This window comes from Syngnathus acus, chromosome 5 (genome assembly GCF_901709675.1).
Source record: "Syngnathus acus chromosome 5, fSynAcu1.2, whole genome shotgun sequence".
Taxonomy (NCBI): Eukaryota; Metazoa; Chordata; class Actinopteri; order Syngnathiformes; family Syngnathidae; genus Syngnathus; species Syngnathus acus.
Genome location: NC_051091.1, coordinates 13686559 through 13707929, shown reverse-complemented (window position 1 = coordinate 13707929; position 21371 = coordinate 13686559).

The window sequence follows — 21371 nt, the reverse complement described above, 5'->3', positions numbered from 1 at the left end:
TATGAAGTTCATGTTAAAAGCGGTACGTTTCACAATGTGATGTTGGGTGTACATTAGGGCAGTGGTCCCCAACCACCGGTCCGCGGGTCACTTGGTACCGGGCCGTCAAGCCGCACAGAATTTTATTTTATTTTTTTATCGACGATCAATTAACTCAGGTCAAGACGCTCGTCCAGGTCACGTGACATGTTTCCCCGGTCGAGCCCACAAAGCTAACAAAAATGAGTAAGAATTTAATCTGAAAAATGTAAAAACAAAATGTGGCGATTCTCTCTCAATTACATTCGTCGGTGCAGCTGTGTCTCGTGTCACAGGTTAATTCAGGTGAAGACGCTTGTCCCGGTCACGTGACATGTCACCCCAGTCGATCTAGTGAAGCAAGCAAAAATGAGCAAGAAACAGATGTTTGGAAAGCTTCTTCAGAAAGGGAAAAAAAACCAATGAGGAGACGGAAAAAGAAGAGGCTACGACTTCTACAAAAAGGAAAGCTGTATTTAAAAGAAAATTCCTGGGGTCCAACTTAAAATATGGATTTATCACCACATGTGACTCTGACGCACCAAACCCACTCTGCATAATATGTGGCGACAGGCTAGCTAACAAGGCAATGAAACTGTTGAGTTATTTGTGCTTTAATAGTATTATTATTTATGTCAATGTGTTATTTCTTCTGTGTCTTATGTCGTATTTTGTGCGGACTGGAGTGACGTGACGTTTTTCTTTTTTTATGTACTGTGGACACTTTACGTTGGCTTTTACCTTGTTTGCGGCAACGGGAAGTAGGAAGTGAATATAAGGAAGTGCGCCAAGAAGCACAGGTGTTGAGATGAGAGTGAGCGAGGAACAATAAAGAAGTGAATACCAAACATCGTGTCGTGTTGTGTCGGAGAGAAAATGGACTACGAAGCTGCAAACCCAACAGGTTATGGGCCCAGACGCGGCAACCAAGCGGGGAAATGGCAGCGGTTAGTTTTCGATGGAAACGAAAACAACTGAACTTCGGGAGGTAAAATTCCTCGGCCACTTACGAATGCTTGGATTGAAAGCCACTGTCCTATCCACCATCGCACTGGACCCAGAGAAGATTTAAGAGTGCTACGCGGAGCTAATTCAGTTCCTCGATGACACAAGCTTGTCCCTGGTAATAAGAGAAGCGGCGGACGACGGCAGAAAGGCGCTGGACATACTCCGCGGCCATTACGCAAGTCAGGGTAGGCCCAGAATTATCGCCCTGTACACGGAACTGACTTCCCTAAAGAAAGAGCCGGAAGAAACTATCACTGAATATATAATTCGTGCTGAAAAAGCAGTAACATCACTGAGAAATGCAAGAGAGACAATAAGTGATGGGCTGATAATAGCTATGATTCTGAAGGGACTCCCGGAGTCATACAAGCCTTTCAGCATTCACACAACGCAAAGCAGCAACAACTTAACGTTTTCCCAGTTTAAGAGTAAACTGCGAAGCTTTGAGGAGACAGAGAAATTTGACTCTAATATCAAAACGGACAATGTGATGAAAGTGGATGTGTCATCAGCAACCTGCTATGGATGCGGAAATCGTGGACATATTGTGAGAGATTGCCCCCAAAAAGGGCTTAAGAAGTGGTGCAACTATCACAAAAGTGCCTCACACAGTGATGAGACATGCAGGCGAAAAGTTAAGTGGAAAGACGATGCAAAACAAATAGCAGAAAAACAGGAGGACCACTGTAATGAACGAACGAATATTGTAATTTCCCACACTAGCTGGTCTTTGAACGGCCCATACTCTATCGCGAGAGCTTAAGTGTGTTTCTGGAGTCGGGACTCGGGAGTTGAGGAATAAAGAACAACCAGTTTTCTGTTCAGCATACGGCGTGGCCTGTTTTATGTCAGGACGACATTACATGGTGTCAGAAGTGGGATCAGCCTTTACCGAACCGAGATGTCCAAGTTTAACCTTCCGTCTGAGTTTAACTTCGCTCGCCCGAGTGAATGGCCGGAGTGGAAGCAGAGATTCGCACGCTACAGGCTGGCTACGAAACTGAACGCAGAAAGCGGTGAGGTCCAAGTTTGCTCACTGATTTACGCGATGGGTAGTGAAGCAGAGAAAATCTTCGCCTCGTTTGAGTTCGCGGGGGAAGACGATAAGAAGGACTATGGAGTTGTTCTTGGAAAATTTGATGAATACTGTCAGGTTTAAATCGCTGACTGAACAACTATTAAGAGAAGAGCATCAGCAAACAAACCACAAGTGAGACAGAATATCAAGTCTTTTCTCGCGAGGAGTGCAGTACAGATAGTTTACAACAATCTCACAACACTAAATATCTGTGTACACTCCCGCTCTTTTTATTTGGATTTGCCCTGCCCACAATTATGAGACGAAAGCCCCTAAAGGAAGGGGGGAGCACGTGGGCTTTGCCTCGTAAGCAAAATAATAAGAACGTGATAAAAAGGAGTTTGAGTTGAGAAGAGAAAGTCCTTGAGGTCTAGCCAAAACATAGCAAGGGATGTTTTACGACCTTGTGTAGGATGAGACAAGCTAGGTTATTAATTACTGGATACGCACTAACATAATCTAACGATCAAGATAGTTTGGAAAACCCAGACTTTGATGGTCACTTGTAGGTTCATCTGAGGTGCAAGACAGCAATGAGGCATGTTGTCTAACAAAGCGGTCTTTGTTAAGAAGGAACTGTCTCGGTAGATGTCTTCTTTTTGCTGAGTTATCAGCTGCGTCCTGTCTGACCCAGCTGTAACCTCTCTCCTGGCCCAGCCGTACCTTTTCTCTTCTGTGGTACATCATAAAAACAGCAAGGCAAAACAGCAAGCATATATTGCAGTAATATTGCGGTAAAGCATTGATTAGAGAACGCATGATAACATATATATACATTTTTCTAACAATTCCCTCCTGATTATCATAAGTTCTCAGAGACCATCTTATCACCTAAAACCGGCCACTTCAAAAAGATTTTCAGCCGTAGGATCACAAGTATGAGCACAAATAAGTTTACACCAAGAAAGGATAAACGTTGCGATATTATCATTCGGAAACACCCAGATCTGGGAAGAAGTCTGTAGACCCAAGTGCAAAAATTCCATCATCATCATCGTTATCATCAACATGCTGGCATTCAGACATTAGAGGCATACCCCGGCCATCTTGTCTTCCATGGGCGATATTGCTGTAGTGATGAGACGATTAAACAGAGCACGGAGACATGGAATACAACAACAACCACACAAGGTGAGTATAGCAGTAATTGAGGACACAAGGGCTTTATACTTCCCAAAAGCAGTCATCCACTTGTTGTGCTCTTTCATCCTCGTCTTGAGGGATTGCAAGCTTGCAATCGCCTTCGTCAGGCTCCCATCAGGGGCGGTGTCATTCTGGATGAAGGTGCAGCATTGTTCCCTGAACATTGCGCAGACCCTTCCTTTCTCAGACAACAACATAACAAGAGCATTGCGGTTCTGGATTGACATTAGGGAAGGCGTGGCTAGCTGTTCGTGCACTGCCTCAAGTCCCGCTTGTGTCCTTTGCCCAATTTCTGCATGTTGCAATGGTTGTAATGTATCATGTCGACGTTCTTGTTCATCGTACACCACCAGCAAATGGAAGACTCCCATCCTGCTACAATTTGGTCAATTAATTCTTATTAATCAGGAACTCCTCTGGGGACTCTGATTGCATCAATTTCAGTCAGATCATCGTCGCCTCTCAAATTTAAAGACATTTTGTTTGTTTGTTTTTCCAGCTTTTTCCCAGATCTTGGCATGTTGATACATATACAATTTAGCTTGACTACATTCTCTGAAAGCAATGGCTTCTTTTTTCTTTTTTCAATGGATATTACTATATAGAATGCTCTGTCACACATTTCACAATCAGTAGATGTGACAGATTTCACACAATCTTTGGTCAATGGCAACGATACAACATAAAGAATCGGTCGCAAATCCATACATATGACATATTCAATTTTTGCTTCTTGTCTTTACAGCTTGTTTTGCCATTAGCAATCAATTGTTTCGTTTTTCAGTAACTCTTATAGTTACCTGAAACAAAATATCCACATTAATTTTAGATATAATCATCCCATTCTTTAACATCTACAGTGGTTGTTGACAAAGTACACATATAAACATCATATTTTCATTGCAGTCCAGATCCGACACAGCAGATCATCCTGCAAAGGTCAAATTGATCTTTTAAACAACATTGTTTCCTTTTTCTTTTTTATTTCTACCAAATTTTAATCATCCTTAGTTTCCCACTTGGTTCCAAAACATGGTAATCTATATTGTCGCCCAAACAATTTTATACGGGGTTAAACCCACAGTAATTGTAATATTTATGAACAGTTTGACCGGGTCTAAACATTTTGTCCATGATCTTCCAGTTTTTTCCATGCACATTTTCACACTTTATGTCCTGTCATGAGAATTAATTTCTGAAATCTCATATCTCGGCATTATTTCTTTACATAACGTTTTTTGCCACTGTTAAGGCATTCAGTGTTTTTGTTGAAGCCAATTCAAACCATTTTGAGAATGCATCTATTATGACCAGGCATTATAACCCTGTGGATTGTGTTTAGCACATGTTAAACTCTACAAAAATTTTGTTTTATAAATGTTTTGAATATGAATCAAATCATATGTTGTATAAAGCTGACTGAACTGCCCCATTATCCCCCCTCTTGAGCCATGCGACACACAACCATGGTTCATATTGCTGCCCACTTGTATAGGTTTTTTGTAGGATAGGTCAGTCTTCTGGTCATTTATAGATACCATTCTCCACTCTTGCCCCTCTTTTCGTCCATAATCGAATTTCAGTCTATGGACTTTGTCGCTGCACATTTTTAAAAACGTTTCAGTAATTTAATGTGCTTCTTGTGTGTACAAAATTTGAAGCGTCTTTTGCACTACAGCTATGCGGTTCCGTCCGCAAGCTTGTTACCTCTTGGCACCTTATCAGTCTCATGTGTGCCCTGCACACGTGCATATAGCTATTTTTCGTGGCGATTGGACTGCTTCCACAACTAGCTTAGTTGTAGTTTCTTGTAGTTTCTTTTCAATCATTCTCTTATCGTTTATCACAAGAATCTTAGCAATTTGAATGAAAATCAAAATGTATGTTTTATTTTAGTCAATTGTATGATTTAGAGCATCCATATGTAGTAAAGTGTTGTATTACTACATATGATTTCATCTTCATTTAATTTGACACACCTTTCAAAATGCTTCTCAGTGTCCCAGTGCACACATGCTTTGCGTGTGTAACTGGTTGTCTCAACCCGTGTTCCACATCCTAATCTTTTCTCCCTCAAGGTGTCAAACCAATCAAGATAAAAACCAACAAAATAACCGCCAGTAAATTAATATAATAGTCAATTGTTGTTGTTTCTTAACTTTAACTAACTCAATCACTCTCTTATTCTCAAATGTAAAAACTTGTGTAGTCTTGACACAACCAATCGACTATTTCTTCTAAATTTAGCTTTGAAATGTTGTTATTTAATAATGTCATCCAATTCCAGAAAGCAAGTTCTTTCCATCTCTCAAATTTTGTTTCATCAGGGCTAGGCATTAATGCAGTGTGGACCAGTTTCTGCCCACAAAAAATTGCTCGCCTTTCTTTTCTTCTTATTTTCACAAAATTGCTTTTGTTTTGCGGTGCAAATCAGATAGACTACAGTCTAGCAAATTCTTTTGTGCACCTACATTAGCCAATTTTAACACATAACACTGACAGCACACAGACAACACAAAAACAGCAGCCACAGCTCACAAACAATACCAACAAACAACGCTGCGCCAACATCATCCTCTGTTTTGACGTTTTTGGTTATACTTTTTTCTCATCAGTGTCTATTATCCTTCATGCAAATATTGTCACATCTTCCTTAAGCATCACCCTGTTACAAATATTCAAACATACTCTGAGAAACTCACACTTTCCCTGCTTCGCCCGCAGCCATAGCACCCCTCGTGCGAGGGGGGGGCGCAGCATCAATGTTGATTGGTCACAGGCTGGCCATTTCCTGCAACAACCATGATGCCGGCCCACCGCCCACACGAGCATAGCAAAGGCCCACGTGCACAGCCCCGCCCCGCGACTACGCGCGAGCGTGGGCACGCTTATCAGTCTCGCCCTCTCAAAGGGCAGGCCAGCTTTGCTGTTGCGCCCTTCGTCATGTTCACATTCGACATCTTTCACTGTCTTCTACACAACATTTGCTGTCTCTTATTCTCGTCCTATCAAGCCACCGTTCTAGTCACTTTCTGCCACACACTGCTCATCTCAATTTCTCCAACCAACTTAAACACATTATCGCCTACTTCTCAATTTTCCTATTATTCCTAAACAGCTTCCTGAACATTCTCCATTACTGATGTCTTCCATAGGACACACATCTCACTCGCGCACATATATACACGCCCATTCATGAGGATCCTCTGCGCGCACACGCACACACACCAACACAAAAGGATGACGCACAACATACGTATAAGACCACATAGATCCCACGAAGAACACCTTTTTGCTCGTCTTACTTGTCAGATTTATTCTTTATTTTACTTTTAGAAGCTATTTGTAATTCTTTTCCATTTATTTAGCCAATTTTAACTTCAGTGTTTCTTTATCTTACTTTATCCTTTTAACACAAATATCTCCTGTATATTTAAGCTAATTTCTCTTTAATTTTGGCAGCCAGGTTCCCACTTCATTACATGGAAACCTGATTTGATTTGGTTTTGGCCTAGCCATAACTGTCTTTGTTAATTTGTGCAGTCACGTGCCATGTGACCGTTTTCTCCGCAATTCCAGCATTCTATTGGAGGTTGCACAACTCCTCTTCCTCGGCCTCTAAAGCCTTCTCTGTTAGACATTGCTCGCCCTCTCTGGCCTTTCTGTCCTCTGCCTGCATTTTGGTAAAAAGTGTCACTATCCTGGTCTACCAGAAAAGTGTCTTTTGTAGCTTTCATTCGTTTTCGTTTTTGTTTGTCTATTACTACTTTTTCCGCATGGAGGGCATGATTTATGTATTCCTCCAAAGTTCCGGTGTTCATGCCTATATAATGTTTGATCACCCAGCCTTGTATTGCTGGTCTGGACCCTGCGTGGATGGCATTTTTTAATTGCTGTTGATAAGCACCTTGAGGCGCATTATCTTCCACCAGTCCACTGTGTGTTTTAAACACTTTTGTCATTCGCACTCGATACTCATCAAAGGTTTCATTATCATTTTGCTTTGTTCTCCCTATTTCTGTATAATTTGCTCTGATTTCCTTTGACCAATCCATTTCTAGCGGGCTTTTCTGCCTAGTGGCTCTGTCCATCAACCCATAAGGAGGAGGTGATTCCTCAATTTTGTGTGTGTCATGTATTTGCGGATACAACTTCGCTATGATCTTTAGTTTTGAATTTGTAGCATGTGTTTTCTCTTCCCGCTCTTGTACTTCTTCTAGTTCTCCCTCAAATTTATATTTTTTAACCCATTTATCGAAATCTTTTTTAAGTCGGTCGGGATCCTGCCTTTCAATTATTTTCCAATCTTTGCATTTTAGTTCATGTCGGGGTAGGGACTTTCGTTTACTATTTAAGTTTCCCATGGTTTATCTTTCTAAATTTTGGAGTTGGTAGTTTGAATGGCACCTACAGTGTCCTAAAACCAACTTTATTCACAGGACAGTGGTTAAAAGTTCGATGTGTGGTAAGTCTCCTTTCACCTCCCCGAAGGGAGCGGAGAGTTTTTGCCTCTGCCCCCACACAAAGCCACTGTTTACAATCCTGTGTGTTTATATAGAGGAGCGCTCAAATGAGATCACTCTCAGTCAAACCGTACACAAACACAAACACACCACGCGCGTTTTTTTAGGAATAACAGAGGAGTCCGCCCCTCCCACTGCGGAATTTAACTAACGTACAAGTTAGGGGGCTCCACAACGCCCCTGCGGAATTTAACTGCTCCTATTGCACTTGATAGGGTCTAGAATTCTCAAGGTCTTTAAGTGACTTCTTGTCACTGCTCGTTTTAAGTGACCTCGTCACCGCTCATTCATTAGGTGACCTCTTGTCACCGCTCATCCATTTCTTTTTAGTAGAATTAATATTCCTACTCACGGTCTGCTGATTCTCCTCCTCGGATAGCCTCGTCAACCCTCCCGGTGTCCAGCCGGACTGATCGAGACAGTCCCGTCAAAGGGCTTTTGTTTACCTCGGCCGAGGATTTTCGCTGGAACCGTTCAAGGTGTGTCGAGATCCCGGACGAGCCCCCAATTTCTGTCAGGTTTAAATCGCTGACTGAACAACTATTAAGAGAAGAGCATTAGCAAACAAACCACAAGTGAGACAGAATATCAAGTCTTTTCTCGCGAGGAGTGCAGTACAGATAGTTTACAACAATCTCACAACACTAAATATCTGTGTACACTCCCGCTCTTTTTATTTGGATTTGCCCTGCCCACAATTATGAGACGAAAGCCCCTAAAGGAAGGGGGGAGCCCGTGGGCCTTGCCTCGTAAGCAAAATAATAAGAACGTGATAAAAAGGAGTTTGAGTTGAGAAGAGAAAGTCCTTGAGCTCTAGCCAAAACATAGCAAGGGATGTTTTACGACCTTGTGTAGGATGAGACAAGCTAGGTTATTAATTACTGGATACGCACTAACATAATCTAACGATCAAGATAGTTTGGAAAACCCAGACTTTGATGGTCACTTGTAGGTTCATCTGAGGTGCAAGACAGCAATGAGGCATGTTGTCTAACAAAGCGGTCTTTGTTAAGAAGGTACTGTCTCGGTAGATGTCTTCTTTTTGCTGAGTTATCAGCTGCGTCCTGTCTGACCCAGCTGTAACCTCTCTCCTGGCCCAGCCGTACCTTTTCTCTTCTGTGGTACATCATAAAAACAGCAAGGCAAAACAGCAAGCATATATTGCAGTAATATTGCGGTAAAGCATTGATTAGAGAACGCATGATAACATATATATACATTTTTCTAACAAATACTTTATACCCAGATGAAATATAATACACGAAAGGGCGTGCTTCTACCAACGCAACCAACTACAAGGGGAAAAAGCGGAAGCGTACATACGAGTCCTGTATGAATTAGCAGAGAACTGTGACTTTGGGGACAAGAGGGACGAGCACATTCGTGATAGGCTCGTTGTGGGCATAAGGGACAAGGAGTTGTCGCTGAAACTACAGCTCACAGTAGACCTGACGCATGTTATACAGCAGGTACGACAGTCTGAAGAGGTCACCAAGCAAATTAGCATGCAAGCTAGCGGTCTCCCACCGGAGCTCCAGGTCGCAAGTGTTTCCGCAGAAGGACGTCGGAAAGGACCACACAAAAAGTCCACACAACATACTCAAAGAGAGTCCACAAGCTGTGGTAGATGCGGCACACTGTCATGCCTCGTCCCCAGTTCTGTGTTTGTGTGCTCGCCCCTCCCTTCCTGTGTGCCCTTGATTTGTTTAATCACACGCACCTGCCTCTCGTTACCTGTGTCTTATTTAAGTTCTGTTTGCGTGTCACTCGCCGTCGGAGCATTGCACGAGATGTGCGGACCATGCATGTCTCACTGTCACGCGGTTTGTTTTGTTCCTGTCTTTTGTTTCACGCTTTGGCGGTCAGTCCTTTTGGTTTTGCTTAGTCACGTCAGTTTGCCGGGTTTGTCCTTTGGTTTCTGCAATAAACCCTGGTCCAAGCTGCATTTGGTCGTCCTCGCTCCATCACTCCACCCCGTTCGTGACAGAATGCTCCGACCAACACAGCGACCAGCGCTTGGACCCTCCGCCATCAGCTCCCGTCCGCGACGCCCGATCGACCTCCATCGTCCGTGACGGTTCCGGCGCCATCGGACTTTGCTCCAGCGACGCCCGATCCTCGTCCATCGTCCGAGAAGGTTCCGGCGCCATCGGACTTCGCTCCAGCGACGCCCGATCCTCGTCCATCGTCCGAGCCGGTTCCAGCGTGATCGGACTCAACTGCCGCCGTTTGCGGTTCTGTCCCTGAGATCGCCGCCGATTGCGGTTCTGTGTCCCCGAGTTTCCGCCCGAGTGCGGTTCTGTATCCCCGAGTTTCCGCCCGAGTGCGGTTCTGTATCCCCGAGTTTCCGCCAGAGTGCGGTTCTGTATCCCCGAGTTTCCGCTGCGTGCAGTTCTGTTCCCCCAGTCGCCGCCGTGCGCCGTTCGAACCACTTCGAGAGCCAGTAGGGCCATTTGGACTGGTGCGCTTCCCCCCCGCGTACCGCCGTGGGGGGTTGGTTTTTTGGGACGTCGGGTGCCGTCCCTTGTGGGGGGGGTTCTGTCATGCCTCGTCCCCAGTTCTGTGTTTGTGTGCTCGCCCCTCCCTTCCTGTGTGCCCTTGATTTGTGTAATCACACGCACCTGCCTCTCGTTACCTGTGTCTTATTTAAGTTCTGTTTGCGTGTCACTCGCCGTCGGAGCATTGCACGAGATGTGCGGACCATGCCTGTCTCACTGTCACGTGGTTTGTTTTGTTCCTGTCTTTTGTTTCACGCTTTGGCGGTCAGTCCTTTTGGTTTTGCTTAGTCACGTCAGTTTGCCGGGTTTGTCCTTTGGTTTCTGCAATAAACCCTGGTCCAAGCTGCATTTGGTCGTCCTCGCTCCATCACTCCACCCCGTTCGTGACACACACAGCACTATGAAAAGAACAAATGCCCGGCAGCAAGAAGTGTAAGTAAAAAGTGCAACAAAAAGGGGCACTGGGCTCGTGTATGCCGTACCAAGGTTGTGAACGAACTCAGTGAAGCCACCCAGTACCACTTTCTAGGTGAAGTCACTGGCTCAGCAGACCCCGAGAAATGGACCGTCACACTGGACATTGCAGAGATGCCTCTGACCTTCAAAATAGATACAGGAGCTGATGCAAGCGTCATTGGAGACAAAACATTCAGTCTACTCAATAAAAAGTACAAACTAACCCCTACCACAACACCCTTCTCAGGACCCGGAGGTCCACTCCAGTGCTTTGGGATGTTCGAGGCAAACACAGAGTACAAAGGAGAAAACTACACCTTTCCAGTGTACGTGATAAAAGGGAACAGCTGCTTGCTCAGTCGCACAGAGGCGGTCAGGATGGGTTTGGTGAAAAGAGTAGAGGAAATCAGTGCTGTGTTCGGAACTACTGGATTGTTAAAGACAGAACCAGTAAAGATCCTTCTCAAAGAAAATGCACAACCATACGCAGTCCACGTGGCCAGAAGAGTCCCACTCCCACTCATGCCACTCGTTAGGAAGGAGTTACAAAGACTAGAAACCGAAGGCATAGTTGAAAAACTAACCGAACCTACTGAGTGGTGTGCAGCAATGGTGCCAGTCTTAAAGCCCAACAAAGTTGAAATAAGGTGCTGTGCAGACTTGAGAAAACTAAACAAGGCCGTAGCACGGGAGAAATATGTGTTGCCGACAATGGAAGAGATAATGCCAAGACTCTCAGGATCCAAACTGTTCACATCCCTGGACGCTGCGAGTGGGTTCTACCAGATCCCGCTGCATAAAGACAGTCGCAAACTAACCACCTTCATTACTCCCTTCGGGAGATATGCTTTTTGCAGACTTCCATTTGGAATATCGAGTGCCCCCGAGATTTTTCAGCGCAAGATGGCAGAGACACTACAGGGGCTGGAAGGTGCAGAGGTGTACATGGACGATATATTGGTCCACGGAGAGACGGAGGGGGAGCACGACAAACGCTTGGAGCAGGTCCTCAGAGTCATTGAGGAAGCCGGACTGAAACTAAACAAAGGCAAGTGTAAGTTCAGACGGAGGCAGATTAAATTCTTGGGACACATCATTGATGAGAACGGGGTGAGGCCAGACCCAGCAAAGGTTGAGGGGATTGAGAAGTTCCCTAAACCCCAGAACGTCGCTGAGCTGAGACGGTTTATTGGAATGGTCAACTACCTAGCAAAGTTTGTGCCTGAAATGGCGACAGTTGGACAACCACTCTATGAACTTCTAAAAACCAGTGTGAAATGGCAGTGGGGTCCGGCACAGGAATCCTCCTTTCAGAGACTGAAATCAGCTTTGGCATCTGCACCGGTTCTCACTTTCTATGATGCCAATAAACCCACAATGGTGTCCGCTGACGCCAGTAGCTATGGGCTCGGAGGAGTCCTACTTCAGCGACATGGTGAAGATTGGAGGCCAATCGCTTATTGCTCAAGGAGGCTTCGTGATCCTGAAACAAGATACGCACAAATAGAGAAGGAGTGCCTAGCGAGCGTCTGGGCATGTGAGCGCTTTGAGAAATACCTGATCGGACTAGAGACATTTACATTGGTCACGGACCACAAACCATTGGTGCCTTTGATGAACAATAAGGACTTGGATAACGTCCCACTAAGGTGCCAGAGACTCTTGATGAGACTGATGCGTTTTAATGCAGAAGCAGTATACGCACCCGGCAAGACATTGGCAGTGGCGGACGCACTGTCAAGAGGGCCCCTTGAACAAACCGGTGACGAGCAGCTGGAGGAAGACGTGATGGTGCACATCGGAGCAGTCATCAACCACGAGGCGGAAAAGACATTTCTCTTCAAGATCAATCTACAACACCTACCAGAGGACATCAAAAGATAGGGAATAATGGTTGATTGTGGAGCCACATCACACATCATGAATGAAGAAAACAAATTCACAACATTCGACGAGATTTTTAACCCTGCAAAGCACTACATGGAACTAGCTGATGGAACCAGGGAAAACAACGTGGCATTGAGGAGAGGAGATGCAAAGGTATTCCTTCAGGACAAGAAAGGAAGATGCGTTGGTGTCACTTTGAAGAAAGCCTTATACATACCAACGTACCCTCAAAGCATCATCTCTGTAAAAGCAGTTACGAGTGATGGAGCCAAAGTAACATTTGAAGAAGGACGAAACGAACTGATGACCAAGGATGGAACAGTCTTCAGCATTGAGGAACCAGAACGACTATACTACGTGAGCATGGTAAATCCAAACGAACAATGTATTGATGAATCAGTGACATGACGACCAAAGATGATGTGATGTTAACTTGTGATATCCAAACATGGCATGAGATTTTGGGACATTGTAATGTTGATGATGTGTTGAAATTGCCAAGTGTGGTAAAGGGTATGAAAATTACCGGTAAAACAAGAGGAGATTGTAATGTGTGCGCAGAAGGAAAATTCATAAACACAAGAAATAAGAAATCAGATAAAAAAGCGAATGCCCCTCTTTAGCTGGTACACACTGACTTGTCAGGTCCCATTGAGCCAACTAGTCGAGATGGTTATAGGTATGCCATATCATTCACAGATGACTTTTCAGGAGCTGTGTCTGTCTATTTCCTCAAGAGCAAAAGTGATGTATTACTGGCAACCGAAAAATTCCTAGCTGACAGCGCCCCATATGGTAATGTCAAACGTATGCGGTCAGATAATGGCACAGAGTACACCAGTAATGCCTTTCAGTCGCTCTTCAGAAATAGACTAATTAGACACGAAACATCATCACCATACTCTCCACACCAAAATGGTACCGCTGAACGACAGTGGAGAACGCTTTTCGAAATGGCTCGCTGTATGTTATTAGAAAAGGGGTTACCGAAGGTGCTGTGGCCTTATGCGGTCCAAAATGCTGCCCATATCCGTAACAGATGTTACAATGACAGGACCAAAAACACCCCATATTATATGCCAACAAGAAGAATGCCAGATCTTTCCAAAATGTGGGTGTTTGGATCAGAATTCTATATATACAAGCATGATCACAAGAAACTAGATGCTAGAGGTGAGAAAGGGATATTTGTTGGGTATAGTAGAAGTAGCCCAGCATATCTGGTCTACAACTCACAGACAGGAAAAGTATCAAAACACAGGCTCGTGAAATTCATCAAAAACATCAGCGTTGACAGTCAAATACAAACAGATGACGACTATGATTGGGAAACCATGGACATCAGGAGTAGAACCACTGAAACTAGGGTTGGTGAGGAGACATCACATAGTGAAGATAATGGTGACATGATTGAGAACAAGAGATGGATAAATACAGATGCATCACAGCATAATGAGGCAGAAGTGCAACACGAGAACCAGACTGATGTAGACACTGAGCATCACCGCGATCCAAGAAGGGAAAGCAAGAGGTCAAAATATTTAGACGATTATGTAACACACAGCAGAGATAACAATATAGCCAATACCAACATTGATTATTGTTACAGAGCCATATGTGGAATTCCCCAGACCTACAGTGAAGCCCTGAGGTCTGATGAGGCAACCAAATGGATGCAAGCAATGAAAGAAGAAATCCTATCACTTCAAGAAAACGAAACATTTGAACTGGTCGCTTTACCCAAAGGTAAAAGCACAATAGGGGGGAAATGGGTATATGCCTTAAAATTAAAATGCTGGAAGAGGAAAAGTATATCAAGCTAGATATGTAGCCAAAGGTTACAATCAAACAGAAGGCATAGACTATCATAAGACGTTTGCTCCAACAGCAAACATCACGTCGATACGGGCGTTGATGCAAATAGCTGTTCAAAACAAACTCATTGTCCATCAAATGGATGTAAAGACAATATATTTACATGCGCCAATAGAGGAAGAAGTTTTTTTGGAGCAACCAGAGGGTTTTGAAGAGACACAGAAAGGTACAAAGTTAGTGTATAAGCTGAAGAAATCCCTCTATGGTCTCAAACAGTCTGGGAAAAACTGGTACAAACTTCTGAATGACAACTTAGAACAAGACAATTTTGTGAGAAATCTCTCAGATCACTGTGTATATCGAAAACAGGTGGAAAATGATCTGGTCATTGTCATCATTTGGGTGGACGACCTAATCATTGCAGCAAGCAACACTCTTTTACTCAATCGATTCAAAGACACCATGAAATCCAGGTTTAACATGAAAGATCTAGGAAAAATATCACATTTCCTGGGCATCCAGTTTGAACAAGAGGATGAGAAAATCAGAATGAGCCAGAAAAATTACATTCTAAAGATGCTTGAAAGATTTGGAATGTCAGAGTGTAAACCAAGGTACACACCGTGTAAAGCAAAACTAGATGTGGATGAAGAAAGGGACGGAAAAGAGGTTGACAATCCTAAAGAGTACCGGGAAATTGTAGGCAGCCTAATTTATGCCTTGACTTGCACAAGACCAGATATCAGATGGATTGTGAGCAAATTGTCACAAAAGCTAACAACCTAGTGGCTGCCAAACATGTTTTAAGATACCTAAAAGATACATTGGATTATGAATTAATTTTAAAGAAAAATGACAAAGGATTACATCTAGTGGCTTTCAGTGACGCCGATTGGGCATCATCAGTAGAAGATAGACGCAGCACAACAGGCTACTGTTTTGGCATGGCCAAACATGGACTTGCAATATCCTGGAAATCAAAGAAACAACCGACAGTGGCTCTTTCGACTTGTGAAGCCGAATACATTGCTTTAGCGACTACCACTCAAGAAAGCATGTACTTAACCCAATTGTTAAATGGCATGGACAATGCAACATACAGTTGCACAAAGATCTTCCAGTTTGCGTACCGAGCCAAACGGTCCTCTGAGGATGCCATCTGCTCTGCCCTCCACTCGGCCCTCACCCACCTGGAGGGGAAGGACTCGTATGTGAGGTTGCTGTTTGTGGACTTCAGTTCTGCCTTCAACACCATTGTGCCGCAGCGTCTCATCAGCAAACTTGACAAGCTGGGCCTCAGTACCGGCCTCTGCAACTGGCTACTGGACTTCCTCTGTCAGAGGCCACAGGTGGTACGTGTTGGCGACAAGATCTCCGCCAGCATCACGCTGAGCACAGGGGCCCCCCAAGGCTGCGTGCTCAGTCCGCTGCTCTTCACCCTCCTGACGCATGACTGCGCTGCCACCTGCAGCGGCAACCGCATAGTGAAGTTTGCTGACGACACGACTCTGGTGGGTCTCATCACCAAGGGAGACGAGACTCAATACAGGCTGGAGGTTGACCTTCTGACCGCGTGGTGCAGGGACAACAACCTCCTGCTGAACGTCGACAAGACCAAGGAGATTGTCGTTGACTTCCGGAAGGGTCACGCCCAACACCTGCCGCTGTCCATCGACGGTGCTGTGGTGGAGAGAGTGAGCAGCGCCAGGTTCCTGGGGGTGCACATCAGTGAGGATCTCTCCTGGTCCACCAACACCGCGTCGCTGGCGAAGAAGGCCCAGCGCCGCCTGTACTTCCTTCGGAAACTCAGGCGAGCGGGGACTCCTCCGGCCGTCATGACTACTTTTTACCGCGGCACCATTGAGAGCGTCCTCTCCAGCTGTATTGCTGTCTGGGGTGGCAGCTGCACTGACCAAGACTTGAAGGCCCTGCAGCGCATTGTGAAAACGGCTAGTAAGACTATTGGTGCTTCTCTCCCCTCCTTGAAGGACATTTACACCTCCCATCTCACCCGCAAGGCGACCAAGATTGTGAGTGATGTGAGTCACCCCGCTCACTCTTTGTTTGAACTTCTGCCCTCTGGGAGGCGGTACAGGAGCCTGCGCTCCCGCACCACCAGACTTTCCAACAGCTTCGTACTCCAGGCTGTTAGGATCCTGAACTCGCTCCCCCTTTCAGCGTAGCGTCCTGTTCTTGCTGTATGCTCACTGGCTCGGTTTTGCCCCTCATATTCAATGGGTTATTGGTCTGTTTTTATTCATCGCTCATTTTATTTTATTTATTATTATTATTTATGGTTTGTGCCTTCTTGTTTTTGTTTTGTGTCGCCTACTTGTATGTCTCGTCACCGTGGGATGGAGGAAACAGAATTTCGGTTTCTTTGTGTGTCTTGACATATGAAGGGATTGACAATAAAGCTGACTTTGACTTTGACTTTGACTTTGAGATCTATGGGGACAATCAAGGAGCCAGCGCCTTGAGTAAGAACCCGGTGAATAGACAGAGATCAAAACACATTGATGTTAAGTTCCACTTCATTCGTGATGCACTTAACTGTGGAAAGATTGATATCGTGTACTGTCCATCAGAAAACATGATTGCTGACATATTAACAAAACCTGTATCTAGGATTAGAATCAACAAATTCACAAGTTGGTTTTTTGGACACTGAGGAAGCATTCAGTGAAAATGTTTTGGGATGATGAGAGCAAGAGGGGGTGTTGAGTTATTTGTGCTCTCATAGTATTATTATTTATGTCAATGTGTTATTTGTCTGGTGTCTTATGCCGTATTTTGTGTGGACTGCAGTGACGTGACGTTTTTCTTTTTTTATGTACTGTGGACACTTTACATTGGCTTTTACCTTGTTTGCGGCAACGGGAAGTAGGAAGTGAATATAAGGAAGCACGCCAAGAAGCACAGGTGTTGAGATGAGAGTGAGCGAGGAATAATCAAGAAGTGAATACCAAACATCGTGTCATGTTGTGTCGGAGAGAAAATGGACTACGAAGCTGCAAACCCAACAGAAACCTTCAAAACTGCTTCGGCACATGGAGACCAAGCATCCTGCATTAAAAAACGAACCTTTGGAATTTTTTGAAAGAAAAAAACGTGAACAACAGCACACTTGGGGTGTCATTTTCTCCGATTACGCCTCGATGGGACCGGCTCGTTTCTGAGAAACAAGCTCCCACTAATTCAACATAATGGTGAGTTTTATTTTTATGTGGTTTATATCTGGTTTTATGCCAGTCGTATCAGTCTATTTCATCGTTTTTATATATTTATTATAAATGTATTATTTATTTATAGAAATGCATTATTTATTTATATAAAGGCCGGTCCGCAAAAATATTTCTGACACGTAACCGGTCCTTGGCGCAAAAAAGTTTGGGGACCACTGCATTAGGGTGACCAGATTTGGGTTTCTAAAAAAGGACACCTTTTTTGGAGGGGGCGTGGTCCTTTTGAGGGGGCGGGGTCGTTTTGGTTCTTTTTTTTTTTTGGGGGTCCATCCATCCATATCAAGTCAAGTCAAGTTTATTTGTATAGCCCTAAATCACAAGCAGTCTCAAAGGGCTTCACATAGACAAACAATTGACAATTATTCTCAAAGCATCCCCTGATCTTAAGCTCCCAAAAGGGCAAGGAAAAACTCAAAAAAACACTACCAAGGGAAAAATGAGAAACCTTGAGAAGGGACCACAGCTGGAAGGATCCCTCTTTCAGGATCACCAGGCTGCAATGGATGCAAAGAGGGCACATAAAATACGTAATATGAAAATCAATGAAAAAGTGGATGACCAAGTCAAAGCGAAGAGCTGCCAGATGTGCCCTCGATTGTCCTGGCAGTGTCTTCGTGGAGGGTAATCCGCTGCAGTTCCCTCATCTTGAATTGGTCCACGAGAATCGAGATAGCCGCTGTCAGCTTGGGTGTCACCTAACCACCTCCCCAGCCGGGGAGGGGTGGGGGGAGGGGGTATGGGAGCGAAAACAAACTCCAGCCAAATCGGCCACTACAGGTTAATTAAAGGCCATATCATAGAAATGTGTCTTTAAACGTTTCTTAAATGTTTCTACTGAGGTAGCAGTTCTAATATCCATTGGTAGGGCATTCAAAAGCTCTGGAGCCCTAATAGAAAATGCTCTAGACCAGGGGTGGCCAACCAGTCAGAGACTAAGAGCCACATTTTTTACTGTGTCATCGCAAAGAGCCACATCATACACATGAGCACACATGAACCCCCCCCCCACACACACACACACAAACACGCACACGCACACACACACACACACGCACACACACACACACACACACACACACACACACACACACACACACACACACACACACACACACACACACACACACACCCCTCTGCTCAGCCAAATTTATTGTGTGACATTATTATGTCACGCACCAACATGATAATGACAAATTGACTCCTACAGTACTAAAACCACAGACCAAAGACCACATTTTCAACAATGAACATTGTGTGCATTGTCTCACACAGACAAACTCTCAGTTCAACAAATTCCACAAACAAAACCATAATAAGTTTTTTCACTTACTATGTGTGGCGGGACAGACCATTCGTTTTAGTTTGTCGTTTTCAGGAGACAAGATTTCAATAACGTCACTGAGGCATATTTTAACGAACTCCACTTCATTGTATGGCTTTTTAGCCCGTGCAATGTTCCAAGCCAGTTGAAACAATGCAAGTGTGACAGTCCCTGAGTGCTTCGTAATTTTTTTGAAAAACTGTACCTATTTTTCTGCCTGACTTTTCAAAGTCTCCAAACTTGTGCTTGCGAAATTCTGTCCCTTTTGCAAAGTCCTTATCGATATTGGCATGAAGTGAGCTGAAGTGGCGCTGACCATTTGAAGCTTTTAAATGCGCCAATGACGTCCGACATATCAGGCAGAATGGCTTGCCATAGCGTTCAACAAAAAACAACTTTAACTCTGTTAAAAACGTCCTGTGTTCATCGTCATATATTCGTTTAGCTGTGCATTTTTTCCTTCCCATTTTGGCAAGCGTCTTGTCAGCTTTTCTGGACCTAATGGGCCCCCGTAGTCACAGTCGCCATTCATAAAAAGCCGGCAAAACCAATCGCTCTGTTTGTCCCTCCTCCTTTGCGGGATTTCACCTCACGCGCATGCGCGTTTGACCAAAATACCATAGTGAACTCAAGCGAAGCAAATACGCACGAAAAATAAACACAAATGTTGATATGAACGTAAAAGAGCCGCATGAAACCAGCCAAAGAGCCGCATGCGGCTCGCGAGCCGCGGGTTGGCCACCGCTGCTCTAGACCCTGCAGACATTTTCTTGGCCCTTGGTGTCACTAAAAGACTAGCGTTTTGCGAACGAAGGTTACGAGACGGAACATAAAGAACAACTAGGTTGACGAGATATGAAGGCGCTAAGCCATGCAATGATTTATAGGTTAAGAGAAGAACCTTGAAGTCACATCTTAAATGGAGCGGGAGCCAATGTAAGTTGGCTAATATTGGGGTAATGTGATCAAATTTTCTTGTCCGTGAGAGCAGCCTTGCAGCAGCATTTTGTACTAACTGTAAACTTTTGATGCTGGACTTAGGAAGACCAGAGAATAATGCGTTACAGTAGTCCAGGCGCGACGTGATAAACGCATGTATAATAGTTTCCGCATCACCGGTCGAGAGGATCGGACGAATCTTAGCAATATTACGAAGGTGAAATAATGCAATTCTGGTTATATTCTTAATGTGCTTTTGAAAGGAGAGCGTTTGGTCAAATATTACCCCGAGATTAGTTACAGTATCGCTCTGAGTGATAGTACGGTTATCTATAGTTATAGTGGTTTCCTTAAATAAGTGTTGATAACGAGCTGGACCAATTATCAACATCTCTGTTTTATCTGGGTTAAGACGAAGGAAGTTGAGAGACATCCATTGCTTGATCTCCGCAAGGCACACCTCAAGATTACAACAGTCCCGCGGATCTGTCATCAATAACGGCATATATAATTGGGTGTCATGCGCATAACATTGAAAACTAATATTATATTTACGTATTATGTCCCCATATAAATATTAAATAGATTTGGTCCGAGTACCGATCCCTGTGGGACACCACACATAACATTATAGAGCTCAGAGGACGTATTGCCATGGACCACTCGGTGCGTCCTGTCTGATAGATAGGACTAGAACCAGCCTAGTGCTGACCCTGAAATACCACCACAACTTTTAAGACGCTCTAATAAAATATCGAAGTCTACAGTGTCGAAGGCAGCACGAAGATCGAGTAGTAACAATACCGATGAAGTGTTTGAATCCATAGCTATGAGGAGATCATTAGTCACTTTAGCAAGTGCTGTCTCAGTGGAATGATTAGCTCTAAAACCAGACTGAAAAGATTCATATCAATTATTGGCGACCATGTAATAAATAAGCTGCTGCGCTCCTACTTTTTCAAGAAGTTTTGCTATGAATGGGAGGTTTGAAACTGGCCTATAATTACTGAGACAGTCCGGGTCAAGATTTGGTTGCTTAAGTAGCAGTTTAATGATAGCGGTTTTAAAGGCTGTTGGCACTATCCCAGAGGAGACAGACAGATTAATTATATTTAAGACGGACGGTCCTAAAATTTGAAATAATTCTTTAAATAGTAGGCTGGAAGCGGGTAGAGTAAACATGTTGTTTGTTTAGCCGCACTAACAAAATGTTTACATATTGTAACAAGGGACACGCTTTTAAAATTTGAGAGGGTTATTGCATGATCGTCAGCGCCGGTAATCGGCGGTCTCGACTGAGCGATTGGAATGGTCATTTTGATCCCATCCCTAATAGATTCAATCTTTCGAGCGAAAAATGTCATGAACTCGTCAGCTGAGTGGAAGGAGCTATCGGGGGTCGTCTGGCGTAGTGTTAGCTTTGCCACTGTATCAAATAGG